The sequence below is a fragment of the Pangasianodon hypophthalmus genome, chromosome 3 (genome assembly GCF_027358585.1).
Source record: "Pangasianodon hypophthalmus isolate fPanHyp1 chromosome 3, fPanHyp1.pri, whole genome shotgun sequence".
In the NCBI taxonomy this organism is placed as follows: domain Eukaryota; kingdom Metazoa; phylum Chordata; class Actinopteri; order Siluriformes; family Pangasiidae; genus Pangasianodon; species Pangasianodon hypophthalmus.
The window spans coordinates 8032537-8051223 of NC_069712.1; positions in this window are offsets into that span (position 1 = coordinate 8032537).

The window sequence follows — 18687 nt, forward strand, 5'->3', positions numbered from 1 at the left end:
GTCGGGAGCTCAGTATTTTTCTGATGGCATATACTGGCTTGTCATCCAGGATCATCGGGAGAGGAGGATCGTTCACAGGATCAGGCTCTGTGGAGGAATCAGAAACAAGAGGGTGATATGGTTTGAGAAGAGAGACATGGAAAGTAGGATGAATTTTGTATTGAGGGGGAAGTTGTAACCGATATGCGACAGGGTTAATCTGTTGTACTATGGGGAAGGGACCAATGAATCTGGGACTTAGCTTTTTGCAGGACAGGCGCAGTCGGATATCCCTTGCGGAGAGCCACACCTTCTGCCCGGGTTGGAATTTGGGCGTTTCACTTCTCCAAGCATCAGCGTGGACTTTCTGATGGCGCACCGCCCGTTGCAGGTGGTGATGAGCTGCTTCCCAGACCCTCTACCTCTCCTGGAACCAATGGTCAACTGCTGGTACCTCTGATGGTTCCCCAGTCCATGGGAAAAGAGGGGGTTGGAAGCCAAGTACACATTGAAATGGGGTTAGGCCCATGGCAGGTTGACGGAGGGAGTTCTGTGTGTATTTGGCCCAAGCGAGGAACCGACTCCAGGAGGTCTGGTGGCTGTGGCAGTATGTTCGCAGGAAGTGGCTAATTTCTTGGATCTTTCTCTCGGTTTGGCCGTTGCACTTGGGATGGTAGCCAGAGGACAGGCTCACAGTCACACCAAAAAGATTGAAAAAGGCCCCCCACACCCTGGAAATAAACTGGGGGCCTCGGTCAGAAACAACAACTTCAGGGAGGCCGAAGTTCCTGAAAACATGGTTAAACAAGAGCTCCGCTGTCTCCAAGGCGGAAGGGAGGCCTTTTAAGGAAAGAAAAGGACAGGCTTAGAATCGGTCAACAACTACCAGGATACAGGTATAACCATTGGAAGGAGTCATCTCGGTCCCAGGGTGGCCAGTGCCTAGGGAGTCATGCACGGATTTCATTAGTGTATTTTGTAAGGAACTGGGGACATATCTGCAGTTTTCGGGACACCCTGGTGGAGCTGGTTCCGTGGCTGCTGCCTCGGCTATTTCCTCGTCCAGGGACCAGTGTATGGGACTCACCAATACCTTTGGGGGCAAGATGGGTTCTGGTTCATCAGGGGCATGAAGACGAGAGAGGACATCTGCTTTCATGTTCTTGGTCCCTGGACGTTAAGAAGTAACAAAGTTAAATCGGGTAAAGAAGAGGGCCCACCTGGCTTGTTAGGATTCAGCCTCTTGGCCTCACACAGATACTCAAGGTTTTGGTGGTCAGTGAGGACAAGGAAGGGATGCTGAGCCCCCTCCAACCAGTGCCTCCACTCTTCCAATGCCAACTTGATGGCCAGCAATTCACTGTTCCTGATGTCAGAGTTCTGCTCTGCTGGGGTGAGTTTTTTGGAAAAATAGGCACATGGGTGGATATGTGAGGGATTCCCCTGCTGCTGAGACAATACGGCACCCACTCCAGAGGTCGAGGCATCAATCTCTACCACGAAGGGCTTTTGCTTGAGGAGGGAGGTAAGTGCAGTGGTGATAGAGCTGTAATTTATGATAAACTGACGGTAGAAATTAGAGCAGCCCAAGAACCTCTGGAGCTCTTTAACAGTTGTGGGTATTGGCCAGGACTTGATAGCTTGGACCTTCCCCTTATCCATCCAGACGCCTCTGGCAATAATCTGATAACCACGGAAGGTAGTCGTGGGTTGGTGGAATGTGCATTTCTCTGCCTTAAGGTAGAGCTGATGGTCCCGGAGTCTCTGGAGGACCTTCGACAAGTGCTGGAGATGTCCTGCCATATCTCGGGAGTAGACTAGGATGTCGTCGATGTACACAAGGACAAAGCGGTTGATGTACTCTCGGAATACCTCATTTATGAATCCCTGGAACACAGAGGGGGCGTTGACAAGACCATAGGGCATAACTCGGTACTCGTAGTGGCCAGTGAGGGTAATGAACGCAGTCTTCCACTCATCCCCCTCTCGTATCTGGATGAGGTTGTATGCACTGCGAAGGTCCAACTTGGTGAATATCCGGGCACCCCGGAGTTGTTCCAATGCTGCTGGGACAAGGGAAAGTGGGTAACGGTATTTTTGTATCCTTGTACTGGTTATAACAGGCAGGATATAGTTGCTTTATAGGGCTTTCTATGGATGTGGTACAGACCGGGAGGGGCTGAGGACATAGAGGGAAACATTCAGGGACTTCACTGTAGGACTTCGCCCATGGACCATGAAATTATTGGATTGTGTCTTACTAACCAAGGCCGTCCCAGCAGGAGATCAGAGGTGGCTTTTTCCAGAACCAGGAGTTCAACGGATTCGGAGTGCAAACAGCCCACTTGTAATTGTATTGGCCCGACACGGTGTCTGATGGCTCTCTGACTGAGGGGAGTTCCCGTTATGGAGTGTGCTTGATAGCTTGCCGGGTTTGGGCTTTTCCTGAGCTGGAGTTGACAGCAGAGTTCTCCGGATATGAAATTGCCGGCTGACCCAGAGTCGATGAGGGCTGTAACTGAAACAGAGTAATTAGCAGTACTCAGACTTACAACCATGGTAAGAAGTGACACACAAACTTCCGGACAAGTTATATAACTCACCAGCGGTCGAGGAGGGCGAATGGGGCACTTGGCAATTACGTGCCCACTGGCTGCACAATATAAGCAGAGCCTCTGGGTCAGCCAAAGATGTCGTTCCACCGGAGTGAAGCGTGTGGAGTCAACGTGCATGGGTTCCACTCCTGGTTCTGGAAGAGAGGGAGTTGAGGATGGAGGAGGGACCTGGGGAGACAGCATGGTGCTGCTCTCCTGGGAGCAGCTGTCTATGTGGCGAGCCACTCGGATGGATAGTTGTATGAAGCGCTCGAGCCCCATGGTGTCATCAAACGCGGATAGGTGTAGACGAAGGAAGGGGTTGAGTCCCTGTCTGTAGGTGGTTATGAGGGCTCATTCATTCCACCCACTGGCAGTGGCTAGAGTGCAGAACTGCAATGCATAGTCAGACACAGAATTATTTCCTTGTTTAAGGTGATATAATTGTTCACTTACAGATGAGTCACCTTCAGGACGTCCAGACACCTCTCGGAAGTGATCCATGAAGCTCTGGAAGGATTGTGTTGCTGGTCCCACTTGATGCCACAGGGTATCTGCCCATTGCAGCGCTCTGCCAGTGAGTAGAGACAGGATGAATGCTATTTTAGATCGTTCAGTGGGAACCGGTGTGGTTGCATCTCAATCGCCAGGGAACACTGGAGTAGAAAGCCGCTGCAGTCCTCCGCCAGGCCAGAGTAGGGCACCGGATTGACCATGGGACTGGTGATGACGGTTGGTGACGAAGAAGAGCTGGGGGCATGACTGGTGTGGACTGGTGTGGAAGTGGCGAGAACTTGGCGGAGATTATCCACCAGCACTGCAACTGGATCTGATGTGGTTGGGTTTATGATGTTGTCTAGGTCTGGCCTTCTGTCAGGATATACCAGACTGGGAGACAAAGGTGAGAACCCAACACAAATTTATTAAAGGATTTGCCAAACAATGGGTATGCAAAGACAGGGTAAACACAAAGATAAGTACTGCAGGCTGGTGGGTAACACAGATAGAGACACTAGGTAAATGACTGAGGGAAAGGAGCACACACCTCACGTGTCTTGGAAGGGGAATGCTGGAGAAAACGTAGGGAGATGTAGAGGAGCTTCAAATGAACACAGGTACTCACAGAGAAGAGGTCTATTCCTAGTTGAGGCCAGACAAAGAGTGCATGTGAGGTGTGTGCTTATATGGAGTCCTGATGAATGTGGTGATTGGAGAGAGGTGGTGCTAATTAGAATGCTGGGGAGAGAGGGCACTGACTGTTGGTGACAGAGCCTGGTGTTCCTGTGACAGTACTATAATAAACTACTAGTAGATTCTGCAAAATTGAAAAATAAACAGGCTTATTGTTTTTATTTATCTGCAATAAACAAACTCAAAATTTAGCCAGAGTTTCTAGTAACTATGAGAACATGAGCCTAAATATCATGTATAATTTTGTATATAATTTTGTAAATAACAATGAGCCAAGAGATAGTAAATGCAATTGCTAGAAACTTTTTGATCTGTTTAATGCTTGATAAACATTAAACAGCATGCTAATACTAACTTTATCTTATATTCTTTATGATGCTGTTTATAAATGCTAAACATTTGCAAAATTGGCACCCTGACATTTCATACTCACCAGAGACAGCCATTGTTGTTGCAGTTGATAGTGTGTTCCTTTAGTGTTAGTTTTTAAAATGAATTTCTCAAATGTTTCATAAGTTTTTATATACTGCTGTGGGATTTGTAAACACTGCCTACTTGATATACACAATCATAATTGGATAAGTCAGCTTGTGATGCTGGTCTCTTTAGAGCTTTAAATAGCTTCAGCCTCATACCACTACTAATTTTTCTACCTTTCTGTTGACTTCACAAAGGTGAGTTTTATTTTTAGATTATGTCATGTCTTGTGAACATACCCATGGTCTGGTTCTATGTATTACAGCTAGTTTTAATATAGAAGAACAAAAATGCTCAGCATAGGTTACCCCACTAAAGCAAATTCTGGTTGAAATTTCCTAGCTTTACAGAAAACACTAGAGTAATGTTTTGTTGATATTACCTCTGTTCAGTGTGTTCCCTTTTCTGAAATCTCTGAAGAAGTGAATGACGAATATTGGAATGTGAGTATTCAGACATTTGAAATGTAACATAATGAAAACAAAGAAGCAAAGGAAAATATAAAAAACAATTCTTGATATTTTCTCAGGGACTTTTTCCTTCAAATTGTTGTGATTTCACTGTGGTGCAATGTCTGCAAAGGCAAAGAAGACAGTTACTGATCAGTCAGTACAGATTGTTTTAATTGGCGCTACTGGCTCTGGTAAGAGTTCTTCTGGAAACACAGTATTGGGAAAAAAACTGTTCAAATCAGAGGCATCTGCAAAATCTGTGACCTGCAGCTGTGAAGCTGCTACAGGGACAATCAATGGCTGTCAGGTTAAAGTAGTGGATACTCCAGGCTGGGACTGCACTGAACTCACTGAACCTGAGATCATGTCCCAAATAAAACAGGCTCTACAATGTCTTAATGGACCTTACTCCTTTCTCCTGGTCATACGTGTTGGCTCTATGGAATCTGAAGAAGAAATTAGTAAAATCTATGGACTTAAAAGGGTGCTTGGACCCTCCTTTCTGGATCATACCACAATCCTGTTTTCACGCCGTGATGACCTGGAGGGGAAAGCTCTTAAGGACTTTATTAAGGAAGGAGGTAAAGAATTTCGTGATCTGTTAAAGCAGTGTGGTGACAGATACCACTGCTGGAACAATAGAGATAACAGATCTGATGAGGCAGTGGAAGAACTGCTAAAGGATGTGAAAAAGACAGAAATGACAAACCCAAGTTCCCAAGACAAAATGAAACTCTTCTGCTTTTTCCTCTTATGGTGAGCAGCAAGAAAATGCAGTGACTAATAGATAGAGATCGGGATGTCTGAAAATCAAATCAGAGTTTTATTTCTTGGAAGGACAGAGTGGGAAAGACCTCAAGCATCAATACACTTCTTGAGAAATGTGTACAAAGTGAAATCGGAGGAGATGCAGTTTATACACACCTTAGCTTTGGACTGAGTCTGAAGCTGATAGAATCTTCTGATTTTGATGATAATCCGGAACAAATCCGGGAGGCCCTCTCCAAATCTGTGTCTGACTGCTTTCCTTGACCTCATGTCATTATTTTAGTGCTGAGAGTGGAGCGCTTCACTCCAGCAACAAAGACAGCCATGAAACTTGCACAAAGTTGTCTTGGACAAAATGACAGAAAACACACAATGATTCTTTTCACTGGAGAGGATAATTTGGAGGGCAAATCCACTGAAATCTTCATTCAAGAGAATCATCATCTCGAAGAATTAGTGAAAATACATAAGAATGGATGTCATGTACTCAATAACAGAGACACCAGCAATGAAATCCAAGTGAATGAACTGCTGAAGAAGGTTAATGACATGTATGAACAAAATAATAAAGAATTTTACAGATTCTGATCACCAGAAAGGTATTTTTTTAAATATAAATGTTGGATTACAATGAAATATAATTTGAATATTTTACATGTGTGTGAACTGATATTGTTCTGATATTGATATTGCCATCTGTAATGAGTAGTTGGGTTAGCAATGTAAAAACATTTCTAACTTTCCTTTAGAACACTGGTCACAAATGGCTTAACAAGAGCAATCAGGTCTCACTGGGAATGTCTGATTAACCCGAGTACGTACGAACTTTTGCTTCTTATGATTATGATTATATCCATTAGGGTTTTTTTCTATTAATCTTAATATGAGTACATATAACACAAAATGATTCTTATCACTTTTAGGCATGTAATTAACTTGGCTCCATATTGTACAAAATATATAGAAGAAGAGTATTTACACCATAATATTGCAATTATTCCCTCAATATCTTCTTAAAAACACCCAAAGACATAGCTTTTTGAGAATACCAGAACATTGATGTATAATCAGCTCCATCAGCTCACTCCATCTTGGTGTGGTTATGTGTAATGTACTTTATATTGCAACTCGTTCTTTTTTATTGTATGATTCCTTTTTATTTATTGTTAACCAATGTATATTGCACTTTATATGTTAGCACTCTCTGAAAAATAATTAAATGTTGTTTATTTCAAACCTTATATTCTCTCCAACCATTGTGCAATCCTCCAAAAGCAACAGAATTCTCCTCTGCTCTTCTGTCTCTCTCAATCCTCTCTCCTACACTGATAGAAACCATCTGGGGATACTAATTACTTTTTTATTATTGTAAACCAATGTATATTGCACTTTCTTGTATTACTCTGTTATTAATTATCATGACTGTATCATTTGTAGTTTACCTGCTTCTTTTGTGATCAGTGTTTGTAGCTCCTCAAAGATAAACAAGAACGAAATACAGATTAACTGCAACTGTTCAACTGCTGAATTTTTACTTTTAATCATGTCTGCCATTATGTTTTAAAATGGGGCAGGGATATATGATTCAGTGATTCATACTTTTAATTTATGATGCTTGGGTTTTGTCAGTAATAGGCCATAATAAAAACAATTAACTGTTGAGTCTAGTGGTACTATATGTACTGTATGTATATACACACTCCAATGTGTCAGAACTGCACAGGGAATATAAAGCAGAAACCAATTGTTATTTTAAAAAATCTGTCCTTGTATTGTTGCATGAGCTCCACCATGTGGATCTATGTTAAAATCCTTGCTTCTGGAGTTCATCACTAGATGGAGTCCTTGAATTAGGCTCTTGGCATTGCTGCTTCTCTCAGAGACGTGGCATTGGTTGTTTGATCTGTCCTCAGTATGTCTCACTTTAAAGTCTGGGAGAGTATTCTTTTTCTCCCCTTAAACTGCTGACATTTGAAGACACACTGATATGAGGGTAGATCGGTAAGTAAACAGTATGTTGAATAATAAAACACATAAAAAGAAAAAAGAAAATTAAATATATAAAGTGTGTCAACTAATTATTAAAATATGATTATATGCAAAAGGTTTTGAGTGGTTTTAAAATATTGAAATCTTAACTAGTGCTTCATTATACATTCCATATTTCTATAAATACTGTACTACATTACCGTTGTAAGTTATTGTCCATTCTATTAGATGTCCTGACACACTGGAGTTGAATGTATTTTGTTGTGTTTCCAATGTGCATCTATGACTCACAGCTGTGTGGGGAGAGTGTGTACAATCTGTGATTTAGTGAACATCAGGTTTTCTTGTTCATTTATTTGCTAGGATCTGTCATATGTGCATGTCATATGTGCATCTAAAAATTCCTCTCTGTGAACAACTAGGCTGCCAGACTGTGTTTAACTGTTTTTGTTTAATTATAAGATTGTACATTACCGTAGGCATGAATCAGACTGCATTACATGGACCATTAGGAGTCATGAAAACCCACAATGTATGTGTGCAGAAGAGGAATGTTTCACAACCTTTGAATTCATTCCATGGGCTAACTCCATGTTAGTACTCTCTGAAAATAATTAAGTGTTGTTTATTTCAAACCATATATTCTCTCCAACCATTGTGCAATTCTCCAAAAGCAACAGAATTCTCCTCTGCTCTTCTGTCTCTCTCAATCCTCTCTCCTACTCTGATATAAACCATCTGGGGACATCAATCAGTGTCTGTGCAGAGCAAATAGGGAGCAATAAAGTCATTAGCTGCACGTTATATCAGTTCCAAGCCTCAAAAGAATCACTTGGAGGACATGCAGTTGAATGCAAAAGTTTTACAATTTACCTCTATTTTACAATTTGTCTATTTTATTTTACACAAACGCACACATAGGCTCAGCAGACCTTTCTGAACTGAAAGTATCTTTCAGGGGAAATGTTTAATATTCATAATTTGCATATGATATACAGTACCCTGCATTCACACCCTTTAAGCAGGCAATGAGAAATAAGAATCTGTGGCAAGACATGAAAATTGCTGTTCACCAACAGCCTCCATCCATTTTATCTAAGCTTGAGCAATTTTGCCAAGACGAATGGGTAAATATATCAGAATCCAAATGTGCAAAGCTGATCAGGAGAGCTGTGTTTAAATGTCGTGGAATTAGTGTTATTTATTTGTAAGTTACACAGCACATGTACCACACCCCTATATTAAAACAGTGTAAAGAGGCTGTGGGGAAATGCGCACACCCAAACCACATAGGGATAATCAAATTTTCGAACAGGTTTATTGTGAATAGGCACTGCAACTCAGGTAGTCTAGGGTCAACACCATGCTGTTGGCGCTGAGGTAGGCCTTCGGCAAACAGTCCAGCAGTTGGCGCTGCATAATCTATCAGCAGTCCAGTAAAGAATACTATGCAGTCGGCACTGCACATTAAAGAAAATATACTCGCCACTGATGACATTTAAAGGGTCTTTAAGATTCTTTGTAATTAGGTTGGTTAGATTAGTATGGCTGTATATGAGATGCATAGAAATGCTACGGAAACGTACATATGTCAAAATTCATTAAAAAGCAATTAAAAAATCCCCTCAAGGGTGAGGCCTCTGATGCCCCCTAGTGGCTGAGTGCAGCCCTTTAGCCCATTGGGTAAACGCATCCCAGGTGATTGAAACATATCCCAGAAGACTTGGAGCTGAAATTGCGACCAAGGGTGGTTCTACTGAGTATTATTTATGGTGAATACTTATGCAATCAACATTTATACCTTCAAAAGTGCATAAATCAAGTAGTTAAAAATCCCCAGTTAAGTCCATTTTGATTCCGGGTTGTAACACTACAAAATGTGTAAAAGGTCAAGAGGAGTGAACGCTTGTGCAAGGCACTATAAATAAAGAGGTCTTCTTTCTCTATGGTAACAGATGTTCTTTGACATATACAATCCCCTCCAAAGGTATTGGAACAGCAAGGCCAATTATTTTGTTTTTGCTTTACACTGAAAACATTTGGGTTTGAGATCAAAGGATGAATATGAGATGATAGATCAGAATTTCAGCTTTCATTTCCTGATATTTACAACTGCATGTGTTAAACAACTTAGAACATGACACCTTTGGTGGCAGACCACCCAATTATTTAGATGAGCAAAAGTATTGGAACAAATATTCATAAAGTAAATTAAAATAAATAACATTTAATATTTGGTTGCATAATCCCTTGCTTGTAATAACTGCATCAAGCCAGTGACCCACTGACATCACCAAACTGTTGCACTCTTCTTTTGTGATGCTTTTCCAGACTTGTTTGGCAGACAGTTGTTGTTTGTTTTGGGGGGTTTCTCCTTTCGGTCTCCTCTTCAGGAGGTGGAATGGATGCTCAATTGGGTTACTGTTTGGTGATTGACTTGGCCAGTCTAAAATCTTCCACTTTTTTCCCCACTGATAAAGATTATTGGGCTCGTTACAGAAGCAGCCATGCAAGCCCAAGCCAGGGGTGGCACCACTACAAAAGTGGTGGGGCAAAATTTGATGCTTTAATGATATTTATTAAAAAGTTACTGAGACAGACAAATGTAAACAGATTGAAAACCATTGCTAGCTGGTACTTAAACTGATGCTACGTGCATATCTATCTGTTTCCTGGGAACTCCGATCTTGGGATGCTGGTCTATCATCATCTTTTTGTCTGAGAGAAGAGGTACATCTGTCATTTGTCTGTAAAAAACATACAGACTAACTATGTATTTTGCTTTTAGTGCTGTATGGAGCCAGAATCTGAATATAATACAATAACAGGGCACAACACACCTTTTAATGAACGTCAGAGTAGTTTGTTTCGACCCCAGAAGCTTTATTTTGCATTTTACTCCTCAGGCAGCTAATAACAGCAAAAATTAGTTCACAAATTAGACAGCACTAATTCTAAAATATGTTTTAAAAACTGAAGACATGTTCATGTTCCGCAATAGGCTGTTTGTCACTGTAGTAACTGTCTGTTTCATTAAACATTTTTCCAGCAAGCTTTACTTACTTTATTTGAAGAATGTACTTTGAGGAATGTTCCTGTAATCGATTCAGAATACAGAATATGTGAGTATGAGACTTAAAATATGGAACCGTTAGCGATACTGATTCAACACACGACTATTAAGCGCCAGTGAGTGCCAAAGGGCAGCTTTAGGAGATCCCCTTTAAGAGAACTGTCCCACCCCCAGCTGAACTAGAAGTTTTGCTTGGTTTTTCAACTGAGTCAGACCTGTCTGTTATTGCCTGAAGTGCTGGATCACGGCCCCAGTAGTTAGAAAAGTGCCGGGTCAAATGCCAGCTCGACCCCATTGCTCTGGCGGCCTTGGCCCAAACCATGACACTACTTCCACCGTGCTTGAGCGATGAGCTTGTATATTTTGGATCATGAGCAGATCCTTTCATTCTCCATGCTTTGGCCTTTCCAATGGCTCTGATCGATTTTCCCTCTTTTCTCAGCTTTAAATTGCTTGTTTTTCTCCAAGAGACAGCTCTCTGAACTTCATGTTGGTTTATCCTTTTTAACAACAAATGCAGTCTTCACTGGTGAAACCCAGGGCTCAAACCAAGAGTAGACATTCAGAGCTATTAATTATTTAAACAATCAAGCTAACAGGGCACACCTGGGCAACAAGAAACACCTGTTAGTCACATGTTCCAATATTTTTGATCACTTGAAAAATGGATAGTTTCAAACAAAAGGTGCCATGTTCTAAGCTGTTTAACATATCTAGATGTAAATATCAGTAAATGAAAGCTGAAATTCTGACCTATCATCTCAAGTTCATTTTTTGATCTTATATCCAAATGTTTTCAGTGTATAGCAAAAACAAACAAACAAAAAAATGCTTTCGCCATTCCAATACTTTTGGAGGGTACTGTACACAGAATGTAGATACATACCTACACATATGCAGGTACACTATTTGGCAGAAAGTATGTGGACATCTGACAATTACAACCATATGTGGATTTTCCCCAAACTTTTGCCACAAAGTTGGAGGCACCTGAATGTCTAGAATGTCTTTGTGTACTGTAGCATTAAGATTTCCTTCACTGGACCTAAGTGGAACTGGAACTAACATGTTCCAGCATGACAGTCCCCCTGTGCACAAAGCCAGGTTCATAAAGACATGGTATGCCAAGGTTGGTATGGAAGAACTTGAGTGGCCCAAGCCCTGACCTCAAACCCACTAAACACCTTTGGGATGAATTGGAATGCTGACTGTGTGCCAGGCCTTCTCGGTACCTGACCTCACTAATACTCTTGTGGCTGATTCGGCAACTCCCCACAGCCATTTCTAAAATATAGTGGAAAGCCTTCCCAGATTAGTGAAGGCTATTATAACAGCGAAGGGAAACTAAATCTGGAATGAGATGTTCAAAAAGCACATTGGGGTGATTAGTCAGGGGCCTATATACTTTTGGCCATATAGTATATATGAAGCACATTACACAAGAGATAAATACTAATAAAAAGCCTGAGAAATGTAGGCTGAAGGGAGCGAACCCATGAGATGCTGTATAACATGGAACAAAACACAGCCTGAAATGTTTCACATTATTCAAAGTCTATAGATTTGCCTTGGTTTATTGACTGTTTATAGAGTACCTACAGTGGACTATCCAATAAAAAGTATTACACAATAGTCTAGTACAAACATTACATAGATATAGGCATAGTCTATAAGTGAGCATTAATTGAACTTTTTATCAGAAATTTGATGAAAAATTTAGCTCAAGTTTCTCAGATGAATTTCATTCTGACTGACATTATAATAGTTGGCAAGTATTTTGAAATCTGGCAAGGGTTAGAAAAATACATTATCTAAATACTTCTAATAGTTTCTCAGCAGGAGATAAATGGCCTACTGCACTAATCCAGAATGAGTCTGTCTTTTATCCTCTATATCACACTTGGCCAACCCTTCTTTAAGGAGGGTTTAAGGAGATCTTCCTTCCAAAACAAATTTAATTTTCCTTCCAAAACAAATTTTATGCACATAACTTGAACAATCAATTGCTCCTGAGACATTTGTATTTTAGCTTAGCTGTGTTAAATTAAGGCTCAAACTAAAGTCTCAGAGGTATTAAGTTTGAAGGATCATCCATGCTTTTAACAATTAGTGGCTGAAATATGCAGAATAAGGATGCAGATTTTGAATTTAATTTGACATATTGGTTTAGATACAATGTCTGGCTTGTATCTGCATGGTGTGGGATTTTCTCTGTTTATAATTTAAAATATATGTCCAGATAGCACTATGCATATTCTATTTTAATATGTAGTCCACTTTATGCCAAGAGTAGAACACTTCCTATTTAGCCACTTGTCAACATGTCAATTTCGAGAGAGAAAAAAAGTTGCTTGAAATGTTATTTAAAAAAAGAAAGCACAAATAGTGACAATAATATACAGAATTTTGTAAAAACAGCTAACAGATGCTTAGCATGTGTGGGAAACATTTTTAAGATTGTTGGAAGACTATTCCAGGCTTGTCACTGCTAGCTCATAAAGCTGATCGAGAGAATTCCAAGTGTGCAAGGCTATCACCAGGACTACTCTGAAGAATCAGAAATATAAGATATTTTCCTTTGTTTAACACTGCATGATTGCAAACCTATTATATAATAATTCTAATGTTTTCACTGTTAATTTTGTGGTTAATAGCAAAAATAAATAAAGCATTTTAATAATAAATAAAGTGTTCCCCAATCTTTGACAAGCAGTTACTATATTTGATATTTCTGCTTGCCAAAAAAACAAACATTATCATTTGTTGCTTAATTGTTACCCTTAGCTCTGGTTTTGGAATACAGATTTTGTCAGGATGTCAAATGCTTTTAGCTATTGTTTTGGACTATTTGTGTTGAAATAAAATCTACCATTTGAGTGTTATCCGGCATGCATCTCTGCTAAGTCCATCTCTGTCTGGCAGAAGATTTAGCTGCACCATGGAGACAGCAGGATCCGAAGCTCTTTTGGATGCAGTAGTATTTCAGAGTAGACTTCTCAGTCAATGACAGCAACAACTTTCCACCCCCAGAACCTTGAGGAGTTCAACTAAAACTACTGATATTTTTTTTGTCTCAGGGCTCACATTCTGCCATAGCGTACGTTTTGGACTTCTGCACATTGGCTCGTAGTAGTGGCTGGAATGAAAGATCCCTTTTGGTAGCATTCAGAAAGGATCAGATCTCAGCACCAAGTTGGCAGGTCATGATGAGGCAACAAAATTAACCTCTTGTCTATCTGGCAGGTCATTGTCATTTGAGAATAATGGTGAAGGCAAAGATATCACTCTGGCATCATGTCCAGATAATGTGCCACCATCCCCCAACAACTTCCTCCAATCGCTTGCTCTTTTTGGTTTGGCTTCTTTTGGTTTGTAGTTACAATAGCATTCTCATATCCCATATTCTGGAGCTGCAGGGAATTTCATCAACCATGATCTGGTGGAAGAGTTGAACATTCCTTTACATTAGTCTCACCTTCCCTACACATTCAAGTTCTTTGTAGAAGAACAGTTGGTTCTGGAGCCCTTAAACATGTCACACAAGCTGTCAGCATCTCTATCAGTGCCGTCAATCATGAAGAAATATTCCCATTTGTTAATCAGTACTCACATTACCCAATCATTTTATGTCACCCCTGGTTCCATGAGCATAATCCCCATATCTGCTTGGAACCCCTTTGACCGGCCTCCAGTCAAGATCCCATCAACTATCATGACCTCTTGGCAGGGTTTAGTAACAGCAAGGCCACTGTCCTTCCCCAGTCACCCAGACTGTGCAATTGAGTTAATACATGATGCTGACCTTATAGAGAGGTAGAGAGACAGGCCATGGAGGAGTATCCTTCCAAAACTCTCACTCTGGGCTCCAACTAGTACCTACACCTGTGAACCTGTACACATGGAGCCTTAGTGACCATAGTTCCTACAGCGTAGTAAGAATTAACGAGGCAAATATAAACTATAAACGCTTGGTTATGCCATATGGTTTGGTAGGTGCCCCGTCTTCCCTATTGCCTACACTTACGACATTTTCACCTACTTGCCTCAACAGTGAATCACAGAGACTCCTGAATCACAGTTAGTTTGTAAAAGCAGAAAAATGTGAGTTTCACAATCAGAATATTATTTGCCTTGATTAAATCACTCTTGATGGTTCTCACCATAGTAAGGTGGAGACATTCCTAAACTGGACTAATCCCAGTAATGTCAAGGGCCTACAACACTATAGAGTGCGCTCATTTTTATTAAAGAATTTAGCAACCTAGTAGCATGTCTAACTGTACTCGTCAAGGAACAACCCTGTCATTTACTAAGGAACAATAAAACTAAGAAGTCATTTAAAACACTCAAAGCAGCCTTCACCACCTCTTCTCAAGCACCCTGACCACTTTTTATAGTCAAAATGGATGTCTTTGAGATGGGAGTTGGTGCCTTTTTTTTTTAAATCACAACACTAGGGAAATCCACTGAAATATTCCCGGCAGCATATTTACCTTGTAAACTGTTCCAGGATGAACAGAAATAGGGAGTTACTATTAATAATGCTTCTGCTTGAAGAATGGCTCAACTAGCTGGAGGGAGCCACTCACCCCTTTGTCATGCTCACTGACCATAAAAATAATCTTTAAATAAAGCAACTCCATTGGACATCAGGGAAACCACAGGCTGCTTCTAGACTCTATCAGACATGGAGGTCAACTGTTATTGGCAGGGATAATATCTAAAGCAAAGAAGCTAGATATCAGCCACATATTAGTACTGTTACTAATGCTCTATCCTCCAATTCCCAGAATTACAGCAATTCCCCCACCAATAACCACAACCACTTCCTTTTGGCAAACACCCTCATCCAAAAGTGACTTACAGAAGTGATTTGTAGTCTCCATCTAAAACATATCCTCATGTTATTACAAATAGGTCAGGGTCTTATAATACTATCAGACTAAACCTTTTTAGTACAGCTGGTACAGCAACAAAACAAGTCACAGTTACAGGACAAGTCAAAGTTTTTTCCATTGCCCTAGTTCCCACCAGCCATCCTTGCTCATCACACACACATGCACAAACACTTCTGCACATGCACACATGCGTCCCTAAGTCTGTCTCAATCTGACAGGGAAAATGGGCACCCAGACACACACACACACACACACACACCTGGTACCAATCAACCATAATCAGTCTTTGTATATATTCTCCTCTGTCAGTTTGTCTCTTTGCTCTTGTTGAAAAATTCATCCTTCATTACTATGTCGGTTTTTGTCGCTGCATTTGGTTTTTCCACATTTCATGTTGCCATTCTGTGCATATCTTGTTACCATTTTTGCTGTATTACCTGGTTTGTATTTTGTCCCTTTGTTTTGACCCATTGCTCTGATTTTGGATTACCCTTTAGCCCATCATTGTGGACTATTTGCTTGTGGCGAAAAAAAAACCCCAAAAAGTCATTTGGTTTAAAACCTACCATTTGGTTTTTAAACCAGACACTTCTACTTCACACAGTGTCACCCAGACACTTCTAATGATGAATTGAGAGACAAATCCTTTGTGCCCTGAAAAAAAAGTCTTTAACAATATATTTCTATTAAATGTGCAGCATTCACATACCAACACTGAACACAGGTATAATAAAGCAGTTAAACATGAATATAATGCATTATATTTAATCTGAAGTATACTGCATAGGTGTGTGGCTTAAAGCTTGAGGTGCTGTTTGTGTCTGTGTGTGTTTGTGTGTGTAGCATGGTTGTGTGCAGTGGTGTGGGATAGCTAGATGGTCAACCTGTCTGATCTTATTAATGCAAACACTGCAACAACAGAGCTCCAAACACTCCCAACCCCCAACCCTCCCCACTCCTAACCTTCCTGCTCCTGTTCTCACTGCTGTCTGTGTGTATGGCTGTATACATTTTCACACTTTCACAGCAAACGGTTATTTTATTGTCTTGTAAAGAAAGTTATAGACTATAATTCACACACAGGTAGAAGTCAGTGGTCATTACCTTCACGCTTGCATAAGACTCTTTACAAAGCTTGGCTTTTGATTTCACCTAAATGAATCTTTGATAATGTTTAACCAGAGACTTTTTTTCTGCCAGATATACTTTTCAGAGTGTCCAGGTGTTTCCCCGAAATAATAATAATAATAATAATAATAATAATGAATTTCATGTGTAATTAGTTTTGTAAATGTTTAATTTCATTAGTTTCTTTATTTTATGAGGTTTAGTTAAGCAAGTAAGACAACTTGATTATATTGAAAAATAAATAAACAAAGTACTACAGGTCACAGCACATTAATGACTCAGATGATAAGTTTTTTTTAAAATATATTTTAAAGAAAAGAGGGTCACAGGCTTCTGAGTATGTGCTGGAGTATGTGTTTGTGTATTTTGTATATAATGAGATGATAAATGTGATGCCTTGATGTTGTGTGTTTTAATGCACTCAGTCACCACAGACAGGGCAGTGAACTCCATGCTAATGTCTGTGCAGTTATGTAATACATACACTAACCATTAATGTATGTCTTAAGTGCCTGTGCCTCTAGCATGTTGTTGCATAACATCCTCTGGGGATCCAGGGAAATGCATGAACGGTAAGCTTCCTTCATTGCTACAGAACAATATTCCTTCACTTGGAAGAGGTTTTCAATACATAACCCTCAAATAACTACACACAGTCACCTTACATGGTTGCACGGCTGAATGGCCATCAAGAAGACAAGGCCCTTATTATGCTTGTAAATGCATTAAGTTTGCATGAGATGAGAGCTTTAAGATTAATTGAGGCCTCTAAAACACTAGAACATTTACTTGTACAAAATATATAGCCTAAAAATGTAGAAATGCAACTAGATTTCTTAAAAGGCAAAACCAAAACAGTATGTAACATACACAAGTGTAATAAAACAATATATTACACTCTAAGTTATTATGGTCTTATGTAGCTTTTACATATTGATATAATGTCCATGTTACTACAATAAATAAAAAGTTCATAAATGTACATATATCTATTTAATGAGTTCAAATTAACATTTGTTGAACTTAAAAATACAGTATATTTTACTTAAGGTGAAATTCGGCCATAAAACTTAAGTACGTTGATCCATGAATGTTTTTTTCACTGTAGACACACACTACAGTATAATTATGTGTTTATGTGTATGAAATTTTTATCTCAGAACAAATACCAAAACTATACAGACATCTATATTTACATGCAGAGAAAATTATACACATGGGGCTTTTAATGACAGGTTATATACTGTAGTTGTTATACACTGTAGCTGTGCAAACACCCACTCACACACTGGACTCCCATCAGTCTGGGTCAACAGTGTTCCTTGTCAGCTGTGTAAATGATCTCATCCATTTGACTGAAAAATTGTGTGCCATGGAAAACACACAGAAGGCCAATGATTAAATTTATAAGTCAATGTCAAAGTAAATGCACACCAAAGAGCTCCAGACAGCCAAGGTGATGAAATTCCTATCGGACTTATTACGTGAGAGCCATGTGTGCAACTTGGCCAATTCTTCTTCTTAACCAAACTAACATTATTTTTAGATGCTAAAAAACAAACTGTTGATCTTTGCTTTGGCAAAGTTGATATAGTCATGCCATCTAAGTTATCATAAATTGTGAAGAGGGAGAGCGAGAGAGAGAGAGAGATCTCACTTTAGAGGTCGTATGGATGATATACGGTAGCACTGACACTGATGCATTTTATTTGCAATTTATACCACAGAACTTTTGAGGTCTCCATTCTGATTCTGAAGGTGTTAAATACTAATAATATACTAATAAAAACTAATACATTCATTTCTAACATCGTTTCTAACAAATCACTCACATGGACTTGTATAGTGGACGCTCCACATAAACTTTTTTATTCTTGATATGGTCTCTGTAAGGGAGTCTCCACTTTGTAACAGTCAGACATAAAGCTGTAACTTTAATTTTCTGACACTGGAAAATCTATAGGATGGAGGGCTGTATTAAACTTGTTTCACAGACATCCCACAACATTAAATGTAACTATAAATGGATAAAAAGAGACAGAACATGAAAAGAGGTGATTTAATCTATATACAGTATATTTACTATTCTTTGTTGAGTCTGTTTACCAAATCCATTGAATATAATAAAGGTAGCAAAC